Raw genomic sequence first — 25,005 nt, 5'->3', positions numbered from 1 at the left:
GTTACACTGCTGGTTGATATATAAATTTATACAATAACCTTGGAAAATCTATAAGCAGTAACTACTAAAGTTGAACAAACAAGTACCCTATGATCCAGTGTACCAGTTAGTAATTTTCACATAATTCTAAGCAGGAAACCACCAAAACCTTTTTTGTGATACAGCGAGAAGTATCATTTCTAGCTCGTATAAATGCAGAACAGCTGGGTTTTAGTTGATCTAGGCTGGGCTTAAATGGGCTTGTCTCCAGACCATGGGTCAAGTCCAACATCAGGCTTCCCAGGATACATAGTCCCAAGTGGACAAGTAGGAACAGTATATGTGCCTCTTAAGGCCTGGGCTCAAAACAGGTACCTGACACTTCCACCCACATTCCATTGCCAGAGTAAGGTGTATGTCCAAGCCTAACGTCAAGAGAGCAAAGAAATTCATCCTCGTAAAGCATGTTCCTTCCATGGAAATTTTGAAGATACTCCAATGGAAACATAGATGCAAAGAGAAAAAAACAATAATTTTAAAAAAATCAAAAAGAGAATCCAAAAGCTGTGGGACACTATTAACATGTAAGTAATTCCCAGGAGAAGAGAGAGGGCATGGAAAAAATAAACATGCAAAGACTTAAGGCCAGGAATTTTCAAAAATAATAAAAGACAACAAATGACATATCTAAGATTCTCCAAAGACAACAGACAAGATCATTTTCAAGAAATACAAAACACCAAAATTGACTCAAGAAGAAAAGGAAAACTTAAATACCCTAGTAACCATTCAATAAATTAAATGATGAGCTTAACACATCCCCAAAGGAGAACACTAGGTGGATTAGCAGTGAGTTCACATGCACGTGCACAGACTGCACATACATAGGATTGCTGTATGTGCATGCACAACAGGTAATTCTAATCGTGTACGGATCATTACGCAGTATGTTCTTATTTGTATCACCAAGATAACTTAGTTGTAAAACAAGTACAAGAGTCAATATAGAAGAATTTCACTGTAATCATAGACATAAAAATTTCAAATATATTAAAAATGTTTGTAGGAATTGAGAGATGGCTTAATATTAAAATATCTATTAGCAAACTAATGAAGAAAAAGAAAGTATATTAATCCACAAAGAGAGCAAAACATCCTTTGGTGAAATTCCTAACCCGTTCATGATTTTTAAAGCTCTTAAAAATTTGGGAATGAAAGAAAATTGCTTTACTTGACAAAGAATATATACCGTAACTCTATAGCAGGTAATATTTAATGGTGAAATATTAGGACTACCTTCTTAAGCTTCAGAAAGTGGACAAGTTTTCCTATTATCACAATTTTTAGTGAATTTCACTTTGTACCTTAGCCTAGACAGTGAAAAAAGTCATAGTGTTATAAAAGAAATGAGGAAGCAAAACTGATTTCCATGTAGATAATGATTGTCTATCATCTACCATCTAGGTTAGATGTACTTTTAGAATTAAGAATGTTTAGGAAACTTTCTACATTGATTATCAACAAGCAAAACAGAGTTACATTATAAACACCAGCCACAGACAGTTAAAAAATAAAATATAAATAGTACATACTATTTATAAAATCATCAAAAAATAAGAACCAAAGAATGACCCTAACAGAAGATACACATGATGTTTATTAATTTTAATACTTTCTAAACAGTATTAGACTAAACCTAAGGCAATTGAGAAATATACCCTATTATAGATAGGACGAAATACCATAAACATGGCATTTGCTTCAAAATGATGTGTAAATAAAGTTCACGGTCAACTTTTCTGTGGAATTTAAAATGCTGATTTAAAAATATATATATAGAATAGCCATGAGCAGTCAATGTAATTTTGAAGATGAACATGTTTGGAGAAATTTTCCTAAATATCAAAAATTTGTTGGGAGGCTATGATAAAATAAATCAGTGTGATATGCCCCAAGGGAGGCAAAAAGGTCAAAACAGACCCTACAGATTCACGTATACAGAAAATTTGATTCAAGGCAGCGTACACCACCGCACCATAAGGTAGAATGGAATGTCAGTAAAGGTATAACTTAACATAATATACATCTAGAGTGGTACTTAGTGGTAAATGAATAGCCTAGAGACCTTTATTTATAAACCAGAAAGGATGAATAAAAATGATGAAGAATTTAAATCAAGTATCTATTTAATTGGATAAAGAGTAAATTTAAAGAAAATTTAAGAAATATGATAATAAAGTGGCAAAGTGCATTAAATAGGAAACAGCAAAAAAAGCATGTGTTTGTTATGGTTGAGGTGCTTACTGTTTCCATCTATTTTCAACTTTCTCCTTAAGTTTCTTGACTGTTCAATAAGATAGTTTTACAAAGAACAGTTAGTTACATGAATTGGGAAGAAACAGACAAAATGTGTCCTAAACTGAAGATAATGTAACTGTCAGCAAAAAAAAAAAAAAAAAAGAAGAAAATCTGTAAATAATGGTTAGAAATAATAAACATAAGGGCATTTTCAGAGGTATATGATAGCTATTAAAAATCGATAGCATTCCTATTGGCCAATGTAACCAGCTGGGAAACTAACCAGCCAATGATTGGTTTGCAGCATGGACATCTACAAATCAGTAAGATAAAAACAAACAACAAACAGAAAGGTTTACAAAGGATATGAACCAGATATTCACAGATGAATAAATCTGAGTACACAATTAATATATGAAAATGTCCTCAATCTTACTAATAATTAGATAACTTTCAATTAATATAATAAAATATTTAATACCCACTGGAATGGCAATATTTTAGAAGTATTAAAATAGCAGAAACTGGTAAGGATGTTGCTGTGTGGAGCTCATTCACCTTTGGTGGGAGTGAAAAGTGGTAAACCTGGTTTGGAAACAATTCTGTAATATCCAGTACAGCTGAAGATGTGTGTGTCATGTGACCTATGCGTTACTCTCTGTATCTAACCTAAAGCAGCTCACTCACAGAAGCACAAGGACCATGTTTAGAAGCGTGTGTTATAGCAGTGTTTGCAACAATACAAATTGAAAGCAACCCAGATAGTCTTCAGTGTGATGCTATTAATGTCACTATTATAAATTATAGCATTTTCATAGAATGGAATGCAATACAGCAGTTAACACAAATAAAAAAAGAACTGCATGTATTTGCAGGCTGCATTTCAGAAGTGATACTCATCCAGAAAAAAAGCAAAAACAAATTAAACAATAACATGTACCACATGATGCAATGTAAATACAGTTTAAGTAGGCAAAGTAATTTTAGATATGTAAGATCAGTATAAAGAAAAGGTCATAGGAATGAGAAAAACGGAATTGAGGATACGGGTCACCTGTTCAGTTGGGGAAGGCATGAAGGAGGAAGTAGGTATGCTGCAGATCCCAATGCATCTGCTGTATTTTATAACTTAAAAAAAAATTACACGTGGCAAAACCTTAAAATTTTGATTCTGGCCACACAGACACTGTTTTATTATTTTATGTAATTCTGTGCTTGTATGAATTATTTGATAATGAAAACGCTTCTTAAAAAGCAACTAGAACTGTATTAGCCAAAAGAACTAGGCTAGCTGTTTCAGTCTGGCCCCACAGCCACACATTTTTCAATGTTTTTAAAAAGAATCTGTTCACCAGCTGAGAGTTTTCCTCAATGATTCTGCAGCAAACTGTTGCTAGATGGAACTCCTGTAACTAACTTTCTAGGTCCAAAAGAATTCTGTGTTCAGCAAAATGCTGAATTCCTATTTTAGGAATTAATTGTATTTAGAGACACTCAAAGAAGAAGGGATTTAAAAAATTATCTAGATGCCCATTTTTTAAACCATTTTATAGCAGAGTTTTGCTTTATTTTCAAATGAATTCTTACCTAAACTCCTATATATAAAGCATACATAAATGGATCTGTTCTGCTCCATTAAATCTCTTCCTGGATAAAAGGAACCTCAGGGCTCCTTGGAGAAATGGCTGATCCCAGTCTGAGGCAGGGAGCACATTTGATGAGCCCGGGACATCTTCTGCCAGAGTAAAGAGGCACTCAAAGACTAATGGTGTCACATCAAAAGGACAAAGGAGACAATCTGAAGGAGCTCTTACTGGCCTAAGATGGGACGTTTGGGAATCAAAAACAATAATGACTTCAGTGCATTAAATACATCAGATACATCACAACCATCACAACTCTCAATTTGCTAATGATGCCAAAAGCCAAAACAAACCCCAAACAAAATCAACAACCCTCAGTGATGACCACAGAACGGGACTGAGCACAAACACTACTCTGAAAGCTCACAGGTAATGGGAGAGATGCAGATAAAAACAGGAGGCCCTGATGTCTGCCTTTTTATGTTTTTCTTGCCCTGCCTGGCTATGGTTGGAAGATCGCTGAGACAGGACATCCTTCTGTAAGACATGTATATGTTCTCTAAGAACATCCCAGCAAAGGGCTGCTCACACTGTTAGCCTCTGCCAGTACTGGGAATGGGGGTTCAGGGTTCAACCCCAATCCTCTTGAGCTACCCATTAAATCCTTAACAACATTGCTTTTAAGAATAACGTTTCCTCTGAGAAAACGAAAGTGTGTGTTTCCACAGCTATTATCCACTGAGTCCTTTTCTCCAATCAGGCATTAAAAATAAAGACCCCCAGCCCTCTTCAACATGACGGTCTCTAGGTGCCCATCCAAGCGCCTTCCTTTAACTCTTGATCATAAGACATAGTTTTTGTTCTCTTCCCATCTGAGTCTACTGGGCGTGCTGTATTTCGTTTTATCTTTCCTTCATTTATATATGCGCTTAGAATTAAAGATGAAACTCCCTCCATGTGAAACATGACCAAGTCGACATAATGAGGAAATATTGTTAATATTTGTTAACATATTCCATATGATCATTTGGTTAAATAATGAGAGCACGAGAAAGCAGCACTGTGCATAACTTTTTAGGTTTGGAAATCTGGTGCTACTCGGTAATCACCGCACAGTTGAAAAAAGTTACCAGTGAGAAGGAAGCACGATTTCACCCCGAGGAACTCATCACAGGTCTGTTTTACACACATTGCAAGAGGATAAAAACCTGATGTTTGGAATGGGATTTTGTTTTCCTTCATGCCATGCAATTTGGGCCTGAGACTTAATGCTATGTGAGACATGCTGAGAACACAGCCATTCTCTATACGTACTTCCTGAAAATAATTTGGCAGCCTCTTAGTGAAATAATTACTGTGCTCTACTGCCTTCATGAAAAATTGATTTGCTGTGTTTTAGTATTAGGTTTTATATGCATAAACAGGAAACAAGAACAATGTGTAATTGGGATCACTCTAGGGTGGCTGAATGCCCTCCTTTTGGGAACCTTTACGCCTTAGGGCACTTTTAGAAGATGGCTCATGACCTGCAAGACTCTTCAAAACAACAGAAGGAATTAGGTTGTTTGGTTCCTCAATTTATAGTGTGCTCAAGAAAGATGGATCCTTTAGGTCTGAGAAGGAGGTGAGAGTTGAGAATAAATACCTCTCACAGAGGAGACATCTCATCCATGCTAGCTGTTAAGTTTATTGTTCTCATTATAACATAAATAAAGGCCACCAGAAAAGGACCACTTAAGATACATTCTAACCATAATAGATTGGGCCCAACTAATTTTTAGACAATCTTTCTTATGCTCTTAAGTAGTTAAAATGATTATTTGATGCTGTTTAAGCATTGTGATTTTCTAAAATTACCAGTCTGCCTTAGGTGGTTAGAAAATGAAAAAGAATAAGCTTAAGAAATATAAGAAATAACAGGAAAGGAAGCAAATGGAGTGTTTGAAGGACCGAAGAATGAAAGGCTGTTGTGTCATGGAGCAAGCAGAAATATGAATGTTTCATTTATTCAGCAGTTTTTAAAATTAAATGAACACTATGAGCCAGGAACTGTGCAAGGTGCAGGATGTAATAGTGAATAATGAACAAGTTTTGGTTTTGCTTTTCATGCCGTTTACAGTCTAGTAGGGAAGACTGACATGAACAAATACATTATATAAAACATTAATTACTTGCTGTTGTTAAACGCGTTGTTATACATGGATGGACTTGAGATTTGTGATGACAGTGAAAAACATGGGCTTTGATGTTGGGAGGATGGTGCCACCAACCTTCTCTTGGACAACTAGGGTTAAACAGAGAGCAGGGGTTAGGAAGGGGAGAGGGTAGGTATGTGGAAAGGGAGCTTGCTTCTGCCAGAAAGGAAAAAAACACCCCAAAAAAAGCCCTGAGACCAGTTCGGCAGATTCAGGGAAATGTGTCCAGAAAAGACTGAAAAACTTTTTATGATTTCTATTTTAAAAGAGACATAAAGTGCGGCTGCAGGGACAGGCAGGAACCAGATGCGCAGGGCTCTGCCGGTCATGTGAGGCTTTGCCTTAGAAACAGTGCAGTCAATGCAGATTTTTAAGCGAGTAACACAGTTACACCTTCAAGTTTAAAAATACTGTTTTGGCTATGATAGATTGAAAGGAGAGGTTTTTTTTTTTGTGTTGTTAATTCTTTCTCTGTTGAATGACCTTGGCCGAGTAACTTCAGGTATCTGAGCCTTGGTCTATCCATTGGCAGAATCAAGGGAAGAAATCAAATAATTTTGAAGACAAAACAGCTCTTTGAGTCTGCGACCTGAATTACCCTGACATCCTTACTTTGTTCCAGTGCCTTGGCAAATTTGATTTCCTTTAACTGTTAGCAATAACTCCTACACCAGCTCTTAAGATAATTTGCTTTTTAAGAACCATGTCTCAAAAGTGCGATTGTCAAGTGCAGTTATGAACTGAAAAGAAGGGAACAAAATTATCTTTTATGCAGATGATCTGATTGTCTCCCTAGAAATTCTAAGCGTCACTTAAAAAAAAACAATAAGAACTAAAAAGAGAGCTCCAGAAAGAGGGCTGGGTACAAATAAATCTTCAAATAATCGAGAAATTTTCTAGCAATAACGAGGCAGAAAAAAAGATAAAAGCAATTTATAATAAGAAAATACATCTGCAGTGGGTTGAATGGTGGCTCCTCAAAAGATACATCCAACCAGAATCCATGAATGTGAGCTTTTCTAGAAGTGTCTTTGCAGGTAGATCTTGAGATGAGTTTACGTGGATTACCTGAGGAAGCCCTAAATCTGATGACAAGTGTCCTTATAAGAGACAGAAGAAAAGAATACAAGAACAGAAGAAAGAGTGAGGCCACGTGAAGAGAGACAGAGATTGAAGTGATGCAGCCTTAACAGGGAATCCCTGGGGCCACCAGAAGCTGGAAGAGGCAGGAAGTCTTCTCCCCTAGGGACTTTGGAGGGAGTGCATTCTTCCTGACACCTCAATTTTGGACTTCTGGCTTCCGGAATAAACTTCTGTTGTTTTAAACTAACAATATTGTGGCAATTTGTTGCATCATTCATAGGAAACCAATATAAAATCCAAGGAACCTAACTCCTCTCCTGTGTTCCTTATCCTGGTAAAAAGCAAAATGTTCCTTCTTTTTCCTTTGAGCATGGGTTATCTGGTTGCTATCTCTTTGCTGCAAGGACTGAATAAACCAGTGTGCAACCAGAATTATTCTTTGCTCAAAACTTGATGCAGAGGACTCTGGGTTACAGGACAATTATCTAAACAGTAAGCTCAAAGAAACAAAATCACTTTCTAGATATTGGACCATTCTTTAATGTACAGCCCTTGAATCTGGAACTTTTGGCCTCTCCTTGCTGCAGTTCCCGCTGTTTCATTTTGTATCGGGACTTGTGAGAGGGGAGAAAGTATATGTTACCAAAACTGAGCAACACGTGTGTGTGTGTGTGTGTGTGTGTGTGTGTACGTACGTGTGCACACATGCATACAAAGAAAGAATTTGGAGTTAGAAGACTTACTTTGGCCTTCTGCTTCTGCTTTTTGCATCATTTCTGGCAACATTCATTTTGTCTCCTTAAACCTCAGGTTGCTTATTATTAACTCAGATGATTCTCTCCAATTTGTCTTATAAAGTTAGTTTTGAAGATCAAGGAAATTAGTGATATTGAAGATGCTTTAGTGAACTATGAAATGTTAAAAAAATAATATTATCCAGCATCATTTCTAGCATAACTTCAATTATTATTGGTCAAATACATATAACTTAAAAAATAAACGCAAGGGTGGCTTTGGGAAGAGTCTGGAACCACGGACATCAGTGTTCTCCTGTGTTCTAGGACAGAGCTGTGCTAGATCAGTGCTCCTCCAGCTGGCTGACCATTAAAATCATCTGCGGAACTTCAAAAAACCACCCTCAGAAAAATACAATAATTTCTTGAAAACTGGTTTACACATAGTGTTTTTAATAGCTCCCCGGGTGGTCCTGGTGTGAGCAGACCAGCGTTGAGAAGAATTATACTATCATCACTTTTAGGGGCTCCGGAATTCTCAAGTCAAGGTTGCCCTGGCTTTTTCACTATTAACATTATTCCTGTCTTTTCTGATTTTGTATTCTGAAAATGTGGTTGTCTTGGCAAAATTTCAAAGTCACTTAAACAAAGATTAAAAACAATGCAACTATCCTGAATGCTCCATTTTGTGTGATTGCAAATATCTGGGTGTTTGTCACTGTGGTTGACAAGACCCCTAACTGTCCTTAAGGGCTTTGTTCTCATTTTTCATCTGAAATGAGGAAAAAAGTGAAACAAATAGGACCTGTTATGCTTCAGGAATTGCTGAAGACATTTAACAGTCACTGTGATGCACAACCTCAAAACCACTCTATGAGACAGTAGTGAAAGTAACTAATAAAGGACTGAGGCTGAAGGAAACTCGGGAAATTTAGCCAGATAACTCAGTCAATAGGTCGTTGAGTCAAAAGTCAAGTTAACTACTGCCTGCTTCAAAGAATCTGCATATTTATTTTCTCCCATATTAGTATTTTTTTTTGGTAATGATCCTGAAAGCGTTTTCATCCATAAAGGGAGTCTAGAAGTTATTCTGGGAGAAGAGAAATTGATCAAATGAACAAACCCAGTTTATATGGAATATTACGACAAGCTTAGCCTTCACTTACCCATTTCTTTATAATTTATATTATATTTACCTCCCCAAATCATATCCCCTTCTATATCTATATCTCCTGATATTTTTAAAAGAACTGTAAGCATGTGATTGTATTGGCATTGTAATGTTTAGGGATGATCATGGGCTCTGTCATTAAAAAAAAAAAATCTATTTTTAATCACCTCCCCAAGGTGACCCCTGCCTCCGGCCCTCGTGTATTGTTTCCCCACAGTGAACAGGGCTGATCTGTGTAACTAACAGGACGTTATAGAAATGATGGTTGAGACTTCCAACAATGGGTCATAAAGGCTTTGTGGCTTCCTCCTATTCTTTCCTTGGATCACTTGCTTTGTGGAGAAGTCACCAGCTATATAATGAGGATTCTCAAGTGTCCCTGTTGGAGGTCCATATGGTGAAGATCTGAGGTCTCCTGCCAGCAGTCAGTCCCTCCTCACTGGCCATGGGAGTGAGCCATCCTGGAAAGGGGCCCTCCAACCACAGCTGAGCCTCCAAAGGATCCACCTCAAAAGAAACTTTGAAACCTCTTGAGAGACTCTGAGCCAGGCTAAGCCACTTCTGAATTCCTGAACCAAAGACTGGGATAAAATAATTATTGTTTTATACTAAATGTTGGGCTGATTTACGCTTTAATAGGTAATTAACATAACTTCCTCCCCTCTTCTCTTCACCTCTCTCCTTCCTTTCTTCTCTCCTCCTCCCTTTCTCCTTCTCTCCATTCTTTCTTGTCCTTCTCTGCTCTTTCATTCTCCCTGCCCCCATTTTTCTCTCTGCCAGATGTTCATTCATCACCTTTTTTTTTCTCTCAACCTTCCTCCCTCTCCTCTTTCTTCCTCCCAAGTTCCCTTCATCCCTGTCACAAAGTTATGATGAGTGCTTACTTCATGATGGGTCCCCCTGAACTATGGAAACAAGCAAACAAACAAACAAAACACAGTCCTGTCCTCAAGGAAGGTTTAACCCTTTAGGGGTGATGGACGTAAAACCAGAGAATTACAATGCTGTCTTGTACCTTGTAATAAAGTCATGAATTAAGAGCACAAGGGATGAAGAGTCTAGTTCCCCCTGAGGGAGTTAGCAGAGGGTGACCAGAGGGACAGAGAGGGGCAGTGGAGGTATCCAGGAAGGAGTCCATTGACCAAAGATAAAAACATTTACATAGGTCATGAGGCCCTTGGCTTGCTCACCTGTAAGGCACAAGCCTGTTAAGCACCTCACAAAGTGGAGCAAATACCTTACAGGATGCCTGACATATAGCAGTGCTTGGTTAGTGCCTCCCTTCCTCCATAATCGTGCCTTTAACACATTAGGTCCCAAATCAGCCTCTCATGTCTACCTTCCATTGCAGGGTATGAAAGAATAATACTCCATGAGAGTCAGGAAAAAAAGCATCAAAACTTACTTCTCCCTCAATTTATGCTGAAATGAGTGTTTTCAACATAGTGGCATTTAGTGGTCATCTTTTAGTGATCGCCACTTGGGTAATTACGTAGAAGAGCTCTTTGCGTTATTTGACTCTGGGGAGAAAAATGTCTGGAGGATGGGAGGGAAAGAAATGACCTATCTGAGAAGTTTTTGTTATAAGAGCTTCCCTTCCTAAGCACAGTGGTCCTGGATCTTACTACAATTTAGTGCATCCAGAGTGTTCATGCTGAAAGCATTTCCTCTGGATAGTGATGCCCCTGAGAGGAGTGAATTCCAGGTCAGTACATCCCTTCTTTATTAGAATTCACCGAAGTTGCATTTGAAGTCCAGTGTGACTGCCTAGGCTTTTGAACTTTTCGGAAGGGGAGGTGTTGCATGAATACCAGAAATTCTTTAGTTTTCTATACGACATACCTATTTGTGTAGAAGAGTTTATATGTGTGCCTCATCTTTTCCTCAGATGCTGTTCCCAGTTCTTAGTTTCAAATATTTTTACTCCAGTCTTTTTCCAGATCTGTCTTCTCCATCTTATGTCTGCTTAAGATGTTAGTTTTCTGGCTGTCAGCCACTCAGTCTCATTTGAAAGGAATCTACAAACTCTGTACATTTCCCAATCAGGTGCAGAGTTAATGTGCTGAAGTTTTCCTTCGATTGTGTTTGTTTTTCTCATATTCCTTGTGGGTGAGGATATATGGAAAATCTTAGCAGAGGTTCACATACTGGGTTTTGGGGAGACCTGGCTCTGACATTAGTCACCTCTCTGGTTGCCAGGCTTGCTTCAGCTGATTGGCTGGCTGGGGGAGAGGCATGGGATGTGGAGCTGCATCCCTTTTGTGCTGATGTACATGATGTGAACCAAGGGCTCATAGATTGTTGGAGGGAAAAGCAATATTAAAGATAATTATGTCCAATCCCTTCATTGTAGACATAAAAAATTTGAGACCTAGCACACTGGATAGTCTTATCCAAAATCTTACTTAGAAAGAAGCAGAGAAGGAATCAAACTGTTCATTATTTTGACTCCAGTTTTGGAACCACATTCTTTCTAAGTGCAAAACAATGTGGTCTGATAGAAAGAAAACAGATTTTACAGTTAGACAGACATGGGCCTTGAACCCCAAATCTACTCCCTTCTGGGGAGGTGACCTTGTTGACAGGGCTGCTGCATGGATTGTAGATAATTTATGTACAATGTTATAGACCCTCAATAAAAGTTAGTTTGACCAGTGACCAGGAGGAGGATGTCTGAAGGAGAATGCTATGAGCTGCACACTGCAAAACCAGTACGAGCCACGATAATCCATTCTATTAATTGATTAATGGAGTTATGTCTGGCAGCCGTTTAAACGATTGCTGGAAACCCTTTCTGGGAGCGCTTTTACCCTCCACGCTAAAATGGATTGGTGGCTTGCCTACCCTGCGTTTATATTTAACAGAGAATAATCAGATTGACTATGCAAGTTCTTTGCGCCATCTTCAGAGAGAAAGATCTTGGAACCTGAATGAGCCAACACTTTTCTTTCCCTTCAGAGGGAGTCCTGGCTACAGCCCAAATTTCTGGGAGAAGAACAACTTCTCAGGGTGCCTGGACACTACGTCGTTCTCCCTGCAAACAACTTGCTATCATTTGCCTAGGAAACTGAATTCCTCTTACGCTTTATCCGCCACAACAAATCATAAGCATTCACCTTTGCACAGGACTTGGTATTTCATGGAGCATTTTGGTGTTTACAGGCTCATTTTTGATTCTCAAAATAATCACATTAAGTAGACAGAGGAAAGATTAGTATCTTTCCCATCTTACAAATAAGAACATTCCTCCGCAAGCATCTGCATTATTGGAGACCTTCATTGACCCTTGATGCATATTCTTCAGTATTGTTTGTTCTGCTGTCATGCATGTGGGCCCAAATATTTGCTTGAGCTCCCACCATCTGAATCCTACCTTCCTCTTTGCCTTACCTCCTGCATCCATCCCTCCACCTCACATTTCACACAGTGACCACCAGGAACTCCTTGCAGTTGATCTCAAATCACTCTGCAGCTGTTGTTGTGTGCGTATCATTAATCAACGCTTAAGACAGTGACCAGCTTGCAGTTAGATTATAAGAAGTGTTACCTTTTCTTTCATGTTCCCTTTATCCAGAAACTCCATTTGACCCTTCTTGCCTATCTAACTCTTACACTCCCTTCAAGACATCCCATGTGCCACCTCTTTTTGTGAAACACTCCGTTACTCCTTACAAACTGAGCCATCTGGCCTTGCATGTTTTCACACCGTTTCTTCATTAACGGCAATCCCACTACCTGTTACACTGTCTACTCTCGTTTCCAGCTTCCTTTGTTGGCTCTCACACAGACCTGGTTTATTCTCTGTCTTGTTCAGGCGCACACACACAGGACTAGTCCGGTGCCTCTCAGGAAATGCTGAACAGAAACTCTTTGGCTTGAATCAAACTTCATACCACCAACTGAACTAGAAAGTCAATGAGAAAAAAGAATGCGTCTCAATCCCTTGAAATGCATCTGGCACAAGGCTTTGACTTGATCTTGGTTTTCAGGCCCTGAATTAACTCTCTCTCACAGGAACCCTCAAGAGTCAGACACCCCGAGTTCCAGCTTCTGCGTCGCTCTTCTCCGCACGGAGGTCTTAGGCCAGCTGTCTTGGTATCTTCCAGTCAGAGGAACAGACTGCCTCCACAAAGCTCACGGGGTCTGCATCCTCTCTGCCTCTCTCACAAGCAGAAAGCACATGCCCGAGGCTCCTGGGACTCAAAGCACCACCTCTCAGCTGACTTCTCCTGAAGGAGTCTAATCAGCCGCGAAGCCAGCCTCTGCCTAGGCTCCCTGACTGGGGCCCCGTCATGGTGTTTCAGGACTAACTGGAGACAATGCGGTTGATTCAGAACACATGTGGGCCTCTCAGGAAATCCTCTGTAGCAGCCATCAATAATAATAATTAAGAACCTCTCTGCTCACAGGCCGACGTAAATACAATTACCTGGGTGATTTTAGCTTTAAACGCAAATGTGCTTCCTGTTTGAGATCCCAAAACAAGCTGTGAGCTATCCATCCAGTTATTTCTTGTAAAAGATTTCAGGAATAACAAAGTGCTTCAAACAGACTTAGGAAAGGACCTGGACTTCAAGAGATGTGAAGAGTAGATGCACGTTTGCATATTTTCTCTCCCCAAAACTTACCAGAAGGAACCAAAAGTGACAAAAGGATGACAGAGAAATAAAAAGAAAACACTGTGAATACCCTGGGCCTGAGGAACGCGTACCTCTTGATCACGTAAGTCTGAAGAACAGTTTTCCAGACATAGTTCCATTTGAATCAGAAAGAAAAAGAACATCTCCTGTTAAAATTAGGGGCAAAAGGGAAATATGCCTTTGCTAAAAGGTGAAGTTGACGTCCAGCTCACCATTATTTAACTTTGTTCCAGAAAGTAGTCGTCAGTGATGCTTGACAAGGAGAAGAAATAATTTTAAAGACTGGAAAGAAGATACCATTGTAATTTTTATGTGAAATGATCATACACTTAGAAAAGAAGAATAATGATGTAGAACAAAATTTTGAGGGGACAGATGTATTAAAAGTAATTTACAGAAAAGTTTTTTCTTAAAAATAGCAATATAAAGCTTTTAGTGCTCTATCAATATATACATTAAATGAACTATGTGTTTAATATGAGCACAATAAAAACATCAATTGATTTTATTAGAAGTAGGCAGAAAAATAAGAATGGATAACAAACTTAGCACAATGGGAAGGGAGAGAATATAAACCTTACAAATGTTTAAGTGTGTTTCAGTGCTATAACAAATTTAAAAGTTTTGTTCTTGTCTATGAATAGGCAGACAGTTGTTCAATCACATGAAATAGGGAGTCTATCAATAGACTACATGTATTTGGGGACATAAGACATTAGATGAATAAGGCATTTTATGTCAATAGAAAAAATACAGAGTGTTTGGACAACTGATTAGCAATTTTGTTAAAAAAAAAAGATTAAGCTATAGTTTCTAGCCTCCATTTACCTTAAAATCATTTTTGATGCATTAAGCCTTTGAGGTTAAATATGAGCACAACAAAAGTATCATTAGAAAGTAGGGCAAGGCTTTATAAGAAAATGCGACCCAAAGTCCTTGAAAGGAAAAAATATAAATTTGACTCGATAATACTTTGGAAAGATTTCTTTGCTACAAAGCCAGAAAATGAGCAGAAAATTAGAGACTATTTACAGCACAGGTAAAGAAACAAGTTCATTTGTATGATGTATAAACATTAGGACGTTTTAAAATCTTGATGTATGAAATTCCTTACAAAGTCACCAAGAAAATGACTCAAAACTCAAGAGCAAAACAGAAAAATGCCGTTAAGCAGGCAGTTCACACATCCAAAGAATTGTGAACTGTTCATGAAAGTCACAAGCAGGGAATGCTGCTCAGCCTCCCATATTGACTCACAACTGTTAGCTACCACTTCGCACAGGCTGGCAAAGATCAAGTAGTTTGACAGTGCAGAATATTGTTGCAATTGTTATAAAAGCATAAATTGCTTTGGGCTCTTAGGAAGGTGATTTAGAATTATCTTTGAAATTGATAATCTGATTTATGTCAATGAACCTGGTAATTCTTTTGGAATAGTTCCTATTGAGAAAAGTAGAGTTGGCTTCTATCTTAATCTGTCTAGGCTTTAAAAAAAAAAAGTGGGTTTGTTTTGTTTTGTTTTATTTTTGCATAGAGCAGTACTAAGATTGATCCTAAAAAGTGGTAACTATCTTGAAGAAAAAAAAAAGTTAGTATTTGCCATGAAAATAACTGGGTTAATTTTACAAAATAATTGTCTATGGTGTGAGTTTTCATGTGAATTCCAGAATAAACTTGTGCTTGAAAAGAAAAAAAAAAAGAGATTGAATACATTTTGATCAACAGTTTTATCTCCAGAAACTGATTCTACAAGTTAAACTTACGGGATTTCATTGTCATGGCTAAAAGAATGTACATTGTCATTCTGTTTGTGTATAATTATAGGGATGCTGCCTTAATTAGGTGAACTAAATCATCCCGCAGATCACAAGAACTATTCTCACTCGTGTAAAGTCAAGACAGGTATTCTCAGTTGGCAGGAGGCGTTTTTCCAAACAGTAATTTAGGGACGTGGTTCACTTCTGCTGTGTGGCTCCAACCATCTTTAATACTGGACTTCTAAGATCTCCCAAAGAGAGGGCAAATGTAGTTACATATGTTATTCATCAAGTGAGGATGAGGCTTATGTAAATTCTGCCTACATCCCATTGGCCAGGTATCAGTTGCATGGCCCCACCCACTCTCAAGGGAATCCAGAAAATGTGGCATACTTGTTCACTCAGAGGCGAAATAAACAGATTTGGTAAACAACTCTCCGGCTCGCTCCACAGTTACTAGTAAGAAACTAGTTTTAAAAAATTATATCACAGCTCTAAAATGAAACAGCATGTATCTGTGGGGAAAAAAAATGAGCTAGATTTGCATATGCCAATATAGAATAATCGCCAAGACATGTTTGAACAAAAACAAGGTAAAAAAGTATGGATAGGATAAAAAAGCCAGTTCTTAAAAGATCATTACAAAAATAGGTAAACTGTTCTCTTTCACTTGCTAACCTGATGAATGGCAAAAAAGATCGAAGTCATGCAATATCGAGAATGAAGAGATTAAAGTAATTTTAAGCATATGCTCCATAAGACTCCATGACACATTTATAAATCTAGAAGAAATTACCAAAATGTCTTCAATAAGAAGCAGAAAATTTGAACAGACTGATGATGATGAAATGAGAAAGTTGATTAAAGGTATACTCAGGAAAACAAAGATGTACAAGAGCAAGGTAGTTTCATAGTAGAGTTCTATCTAACCTTTAAAAAACACATGCTTAAACAAAAATAAAGCATTATTTAAACAAAAATACAAAGGTAGGAAAATGTGTGGAGTACATTGCCATGGGCTAAAAAATGTTCTGGATGAATACGCAAAATATTTGAAAAAGAGATGTTTATGGAATTGGGGGTCTGTGAATCTGAACAGGAAAGGAAAACAAATTGCTTTGTGTACCACGTTGGACTCCTGGAATTATTTTTTTTCTCAATTTTAGAAACAATTTGAATATAATATTTTTTAACTAAAAAAAGAAAGATAACGTGAACAGGCAATATCATCTTTCCTAACTGTAAGTCCAGGGCCAGGTGCTGGAGTGAGTCTGGACGACCTAGGTGTTAATACGTGTGGAAGGTAACGCTATTAGTTCCCTTCTAATAACCATTCTACAGCCTACTTTGGTTACATAACCTTCATTTATAGCTGGTCATATTACCACGTAGGTAAAAGACTACACTTTCCTGCCTCCCTTTATGTAAATCATGGCCGTGTATCTAACATCTTTCCATTAAAATCAATTTAAATGTTTTGTGTCATTTTGGAGGATTCTTCTTAAAAGGAGGGGCAAGTTTTATTCTTCCCCATCCTCTGTTTTGCTGCTTGAAAGGTGGACATTGAGAGCTCAAGGTCACACACCTATCTTGAATCATGAGGTTAAACCACATCCTGAGGACAGGACATAGAGGAAGCCTGACCCTGATGTCATGGAATTGATAATGTAAAAACTGGGATGGGTACCTTTGGACTTTTCTATGGAGGGAAAATTTTCATTTGATTTAAGCCACTGTTAAATAATTTTGTGTGTGAGTGTTAGGAACCTAAATCTAATCCTTATGAATATGCCTTCTAGAGAATCTGTTCCTCTCCTGTATCACCAGTGAGGTTGTCGTGCTAAATCAGAGATAGCATGACCGGGTATTTTTTTTTTCCTCCAACCCAGTTTTCAAAATCAAGATCAAAGTATGACATTAAGTCTAGGTCAGGGGAGAATTTGAAAGAAACAATCTAGAAGTCACTTTTGCAACTTCAGATCTATTTGACCAAATAGTGAAGATATATTCCATGAGGGTGACTCACCATATGACTGGTGATGAGGGATTCTGAAAATCTGAAAGAAGCCACTCCTTCCCCCAATGATGGAGGATTCCAGTGAGAAGAAGGATTTCTACATGTTTTTAAAGAAAGAATAGGCTTCCTCAGTTCCCTCTTCACATCAGGTATCTGACTGAACCTGGTACACAAAGCATCACCAGCCAGTCTCTATCCTAGATGCTAAGATTGTGTAACAGAATGTGAGCGGTAACTTGCTGGGACTAATGTGTATAGCAGTTGAAAGTCACTTTGAATTTTTTTCTCCTACTGACAATATTAAAATTCAAAATAATAGATATTGGGCTTTTCTATGTTCCAGAAACTATGCTGAATGCTCGGACTATCTTATTTTAATCCATCTAATCACAAGAGTTAGGTCTTACTGTTACTACCCTTATCTAGGTTAGGGATGTTGTAGTGCAAACCTGGGCTGGAGACCTATCCCAAATCATACAACAGAAATGTAGCAAAGAAAGGATTCAGGCATCGGCATGACCCCAGATCCTCACTTTTAACACTGTGTGGACACTCACAACATCTGCAAATAACACATTACGTACAGGGATGTTTAAGTTAGTGTCCAAGAGGAGGCAAAGATCATGGACACAGATGCAAAATTCTCAAACAAAATATTACCAAATTGGATCCAGTCTTCTCTAAAAAGGATGATTATAATAATTAAAATCCAAGTAATGCAAATTATATTAACATCTCAACAAAGCAATCCATTATATCCATAGAGTGAGGGAGTAAACATAAATGAATATCTCATTGATACGAAAATATATGTAAAATTCATAATAATTCATGGTTTAGAAAAACAGCTTCTCAGTAAACTATTATAATGCTTTCCTAACGCTACTGTAATAAATTACCACAAGCTTTGTGGCTTAAAACAGCACACATTTTTAATCTTAAGCTAAAGTCCAAAATGGGTCTCACTGAGCTAAAATAAAGATGTATTGGTTTTTTTTCAGGAGGTTCTAGGGGAGAGTCTATTTTCTTGCTTCGAGATTCTGCCCACATTCCTTGGCTTGTGGCTCCCTTCCATCTTCAAAGCCCAAAACAGCCAAGTCTTTCTCATGCTGCATTCTTCTGAAACTCCTGACTCCCTCCTCCACTTACAGAAACTCTTGTGATTACATGGGGTGCACGAAGATAGTCTAGAATAATCTCTCCAACGCCAGATCAGAGGATTAGCAACCTTAATTCCCACCTTTGCCATGTAACGTAACTTATTCACAGGTCTTGGTGATAAGGACATAGACATCTTTGCAGCAGGAGGGGTGTCATTACTCTGTTTACCATGGCTAGGAACTAAGGGGACTATTTTAATGTATTATATATCTGTTAACATTGGCATTAGCTCTAATCTATGAAACACTGTAACATTATTCTTGTTTGGAGTAGAAAATTAAAATATTCTTTAACCCACAAATTATCTAACAATTAGTCTCTATACCAAAGAAAGATATCAAGAATTATCTCTTTGTACTGTTGTTAGTTGTTGGCCTGACAAGTTTGTGACAGATTAGCGTAAGGAGCAATAGACAAAATGGAGACAGGGAGGGGCCGCCTGGGTGAAAAAGTATTCAGTTTGAAATGCTTCTAGTGTTCAATGCCAGATCACACGGATGTTTCCAGAACCAAGCCTACAGTCCAAGCATTGGAAAGCACGTCACATATAATCTCAAACGTGGGTTTAGCATCACAGCCCAAGCCAAAAGCCACGCCAGAACCTGAATTGTGGAAGCCCTTTTAAAATATTTGTTGAATAAATGCATGAATAGATGAAGAAATAAGTGAAAGAATAAATAGATGAAAAGCAGGCGGTTCAACCAATGAACCTTCCCTGTTTTCTATATGTGTTAATATTCTAGCCTGTGACTGGGTCTCCCAGGAACGGGGAATCCACGAACCAACGTGTCTAGATAAGGGATCTGTACCTGCCTTATTAGGCCAAAATGAGGACGTTGAAAGATGCTTGATATTTTCATGGCCTTATAATTTATTGTGGCTGGAAATACTTGTCTTAAGTAGACACTGCTTTGTGGAAATTTTCCTGAAATACTGGCAAAACTCCTCTAACTCTGAGGATACGTTCCAGAAAAGCTGGGCTCCTGTCAAATTAAATCATAGGTTAAATATTGAACTAGAAAAAAGTGCAATTTTGCAGACAAACTACAGTGGGTTCTACAATAACATAAAAATAACTCAATGTGAAAGGAATCATCAGATATTCTAAAACGAAAAAGGCAGCATCTATTATGCCCTTTATAATCATTTATATATGAAGGGTATCACATATATAAAACATTTATATTGTTTAGTATGCTTTGGGTAGATCTTGACTATTTTATTTTTGCTTACATTTATTTCATAACTTAAAAAGAGCATGTATTTTTCATGGCATAAGTATAATCTTAAGACATTAAAAGAAAATAATTACCTTTCTCTAAGCAACTCTTTGCTTTCAGAAGCCCTCGTCCAAAAAGCTCAGGGGGTCACTAAAATCACTTTACACAACGTCGCACGCCCGCTAAGCTTGCTCCAGCCACTACGTTCTTTCACCTTCTTCCAGAGAATAGCGTATATTCCTTTTCTATGACCTCACATTACAGTTGTCTATCTGTGAGTCCTTTGGCAGCAGAATTTTACTGATTTTTCTCTGCTTAGCACTTTAAGCAGTGCCTTCATCATAGCCAGAGTTAATAACTGCCTGTTTGGAGTATGAAAACACGCTTCATCCTGCACACAGGGATCAAGAGAGAGCCTGCTTGCTTGTGGAATTTCTCTCTTAGAGACACAGAAGCCTCTGGTGTCAGATTCCTGGGTTTAAACCCCTGCTCTACGAGCAAGATCACCTTGGACAAGTTACTTTTATCTATGGGTCTGTTCAGACAAGAGGGGACATAATCAACTTGGATAGCTCAAGAGGAATTCAACATAAAAACTAACAAAGTACGGGCTGAGAGTAAGAAAATCACAAGGGATGGCACGGAACCCCAGGGTTACCACTAGGTGGTTTCCTTTACACCCCAAAATCTGAAGGGACAAGGAGAGGAGGCAAAGAGACATGGCCAAGGAAAGGGACCCTACGTCCCTAGGTTGAGGGATGTGGTCAGGTACGTGAGTCTACAGGGAGGGGCACAGGATGATTTCTTCCTCCTTCAGGTCTCCAGGTGAGGTTTTCTGTCACTTTGAACCCAACTGGATAGGGCAGAGAACCGTGTGGGAGCACACTGGCTGCACAGGTTGCAGAGATGGTGCACAGAACAGGACAGACAGTGGGCACCACTGGAGAGGCACGTGGAGGAAGTCCAGGGCACCATCTCGCCTCTTGTTGCTCTGGCTGCTCATCCATGATGCGAGGGGGCTGAGCCATGATAGTACTTTTCTTCACAGAATTGTTCTGAGGATTGGGAATCAGTTAACATACATCAAGTTCTTTGAATATCACTCGAAACGTGGCAAACACCCAATAAACTTTAAATAGTAATATTCTTTTCTCTGCTTACCATGACTTCTTATGCTCCCTGTGTTCTGACACGTGTTTTCCAACCTACTGTTGGCCTTGAACTTTTTTTATGAGCTCCCCGGGACCTTTGACCTCTGGATAATGTCTTCTTATTAAGTTAATTAAACAAAGAGGCCATTAGACTGAGGTTGTTCTGATGCCTTAGCAGCTCAGTGAACAAACCAAAACCTAAGACTGCAGATGCTTCTAGGGTAAGATGTTGAAATGGCAACCAATCACAAACAGCCAACTGATGAAAAGTTTTAACTAAGTTATTTCTAACCAACTTGTGAGGAAGGCTGACCTCTGTACATGATCTTTCTCAAAACCGTGGCAGACAGCCATTGTAAGTAACATGCAAAAGTTCTTGAAGTTAGTAGCAGGGCAGGTCTTCTGATCTAGATTGTCTGATGCCTAGGTAGGGTTCTTTCCAGTTTTGCCTATAGAATAATCTACAGGCTCCTCGTTACTCTTAGAGACCATGGGAAGTTTCAGGCTCCACAAGTCCTCCCCCCTCCTTCTTTTGTTTTTGTTTTTGTTTTGTTTTGTTTATTCTCTCTGCCACATAGTGAAATCTGGGCTATACATTTATATAACGTCTATGTTTAAGAAGGACGCACTTCTTAAAAAATATTATTGAGCCCAGGAGTAGGCCCACACATATATTGTCAAATAATTTTTTACAAAGGTGCAAAGGCAATTCGCTGGAGAAAGAATAGTGTTTTAACTGGAACATTTGTAGATCCATGTGCAAAAAGAAACCTCTATCCTTTACTCATACACCATACAAAAGTTAATTCACAGTGAATCATATACCGAAACGTAAAATTTCCAGGAGAAAACTTAGAAGAAAATCTTAGTAAACTAAGATTAGGCAAATATTTCTTAAATATGATGCCAAAAGCACAATCTATAAAGGAAAAAAATGATAAATAAAATCAAAATAAAAAACAGGCTCCTCCGAATATACTATAACAGGATGTAAAGGGAAGCCATAGACTGGGAGACAGTTTTTGCAAATCCCATATCTAATAAAGGACTTGAAAATATAAAGAACTCTTTGAACCCATAATAAGAAAACAAACAACTCAACAAAATATGGGCAAAGAATCTGAACAGACACTTCATCTCAGAAGATATATAAATAGGAAATGTTACATGAAAAGCATTTAACATCATTAGTTCTCAGGGAAATACACACTAAAGGCACAATAAGATGCTATTACACACTTACTGAAATAAGAAGACAAGCCGTTAAACTAAAAAACCCACAATCTGACAATTCCAATAACATGAGGATGTGGAGCAACAGAAACTCTCATAGATTGCTAATATTTAAGTAAAATGGTATAGCAACTTTTGAAGCCAATTTAATAGTTTTTTTAAATAAAGTTAAATATATAATATATGTGATTTGGCAATCCTACTCCTGGGTAAAAACCCAAGTGAAATTAAAAACTTATGTCTGCACAGAAGCCTGAGTGAAGCTGCTTGCAATGGCTTTATTCCTGTTTGCCAGAAATTGGAAACAACCCAAAAGGCCATCAGTTGGTGAATGGAGGAAAAAATTGTGGTATAACAATATAATGGAATACTACTCAACAGTAAAAAGAAAAAAAAAGGAAAGAAAAGAAAAAAAAGAACCACTGACACTCATGACAACATAGATCTCAAAATGCATTATTCTAAATGAAATAAGTTATATTCTAAAGGCAACATACTGTATATTTCTGTTTATATGGCATTCTTGCACAGGCAAAACTACAGGGACAGAAAACAGATTAGTGATTGCCAGGGATAGGGAATTGATTATAGGCAGGGATGGGAAATTTTTTGGGGAGTGATGGAACACTTCTGTATCTTGATGATAGTGATATGTATCCATTCATTAAAACTCACAGATTGTAAATAAATAATAATTTTTTGCATGTAAATTATAGCAGATGATTGGGTAAAGAAGTTGTAGTATATTTATACAGTGGAATACTACTCAGCCATAAAAAATAAAATAATGCCATTTGCAGCAACATAGAATGACAATCTCCAGGTCCATCAAAGTGAAGTAAGCCAGAAAGAGAAAGAAAAATACAATATATCACTCACATGTAGAATCTAAAAAAAAGACACAAATGAACTTACTTACAAAATATAAACAGACTCATAGACATAGAAAACAAACTTAGGGTTACCAGCGAGGGAAAGGAGTGGGAAGGGATAAACTGGAAATTCAAGATTTGCAAATAGTAACTACTGTATATAAAATAGATAAACAACAAGTTTATACTGTATATAGCACAGGGAACTATATTCAATATCTTGTAGTAACCTACAATGAAAAGGAATGTATGTATGTATATGTATGACTAAAACATTATGCTGCACACCAGAAATTGACACAACATTGTAAACTGACTATACTTCAATAAAAATTATTTTAAAATATAGCTTGATTTTAAACAATTAAAAGATTTAATTGGGTGATATGCACATCTAATTAAGTCCTTTTGAGAAAAAACAAAAAAAGAAAGAAAACAATGAAAAAAGAACAGAAAGAAACATTGAGATGAGAGGACAATGAATAATTATGGATATTCAAGAAAGATGAGTACCTAGATGCCAGTGAAAGATAATCTCCCAATCCTCATGCTCCCAACTTTGAGGCAACCTTCCAAGTCAGTCTAGAGCTTTGAAGTCTGTAATGATCAGAATGTGGGGGCTCTATATGGCACCTTTAAAGAGTATTTCCAGGAGTAGAGGTGAGCGGGACACTGGCCCTCCAGACCTCTCCACTCATTGTCAATACCCTTTTACCTCTTCTATCTTTGAGTTTCAAAGTCATGTTTTATTAACAGAAAGTCATCCATGGCTCAAAAATAATTTGAAAACTGCTGACATCATCAAATTTTCTATTTTCAGAAAGATTTAGAGATTTATCTATGTTCCTCTAACTAGTTCGTAGCAAAGCTGGCTCTGGAAAAGGAGAGGCAAACTTGACTGTCTACAGGACCAAATCAGCTAAATAAGTGAATTAGGCAGGGGGGACACTGTAGCAAACAGGAGTGTCCATCCATCCAGGGGCCTGACCAGCAACATGCAGATATGTAGGCCCAGGGCCACCAGAACTTTTGAGTTTTTTTTTTTTTTTTTTTTCCCCAAAAGAAGCTTGGAATCTGGATTTTCTTGTGAAATTGCTTGATTTTTAAAAAGTAACAGTTCCATTTTTTGTTCACACACTGTCTTGGTAAGTAAAACCCGTCTGTCTGTTCACTGGGACTGGCTGAAAGCTGCTAGTTTGTGAGCTGTGGTCTGAGCTGGGCTCCCAGCCCATGCTGTGATCTTCACCTCTGATGGTCATCTACCCGGCTTGAGCTGTGAGCTCTGAAACCACAGAAGTGTCATCAGAGCTGTTCTTTATCCTCAGAACCATCTAGGCAAATACGCTCAACATCAAGCCAAATGGCAGGGCTTCTGGATACAGGACTCCCTCACTGCACGCCCGTTCCCCAGACATGCCCGGACAGCCCACTTCTTCCATCCACCATCAGGTACATCGTGCATGTCTTACAAGGCAGCCTGCTCTTGATTGAAATGGCAAAGTTCTTGCCTAGGGAGACTGGGAATTATGTTTCCTCTTTGAATGGCAGTACAGAACAGTGCAAAAGTGCAGAAGGAATGCGGTAACCACTCACCAGCTACACAACCTTGGGCAATGGACCTAAAAATTCTCAGAACCCATTTCTGTCAATTATAAGATGAGGACAGCAGTACGTCAAGGATGGAATTGTTATCAGATGCAGTCATATACAGCTTCAAGCACACGGGCTTGTCATTTATTATTTTTCTTGTCATTTATGCCATTGTTACTTATATTCTATTGTTATGATAATAAATATTATTATAAATATGTGGGCTAGAGTCTGGGCTTGGCCACTTACTGGCCTAGCAATTGTGGGCAAGCCATACAATCTCCCTGAGTCTGTTGCATCCTCTAAAAAAATGAGAAATAA

General features: G+C 38.0%; 2 long non-coding RNA genes across 7 annotated transcripts in view; one reads left to right on the top strand and one right to left on the bottom strand.

The window, feature by feature from the left end:
- Positions 1–25,005, top strand: part of LOC141575039 (uncharacterized) — a 553,420-nt gene that overhangs the window by 378,873 nt on the left and 149,542 nt on the right. The window contains exon 6 of one of the 4 annotated variants that reach the window (XR_012502281.1): positions 13,058–15,382. The exons of 2 other annotated variants lie outside the window; for them this stretch is intronic. This is a non-coding gene — a long non-coding RNA (uncharacterized LOC141575039). Of the gene's footprint in view, positions 1–12,857; positions 15,383–25,005 lie in introns of those variants that run through there. One more of the 4 variants, XR_012502280.1, reaches the window with a different exon arrangement.
- Positions 1–25,005, bottom strand: part of LOC123613543 (uncharacterized) — a 102,052-nt gene that overhangs the window by 33,649 nt on the left and 43,398 nt on the right. The window lies entirely within an intron of this gene.

This window comes from Camelus bactrianus, chromosome 25 (genome assembly GCF_048773025.1).
Source record: "Camelus bactrianus isolate YW-2024 breed Bactrian camel chromosome 25, ASM4877302v1, whole genome shotgun sequence".
NCBI lineage: Eukaryota > Metazoa > Chordata > Mammalia > Artiodactyla > Camelidae > Camelus > Camelus bactrianus.
This window is presented reverse-complemented; position numbering and strand designations above follow the sequence as displayed.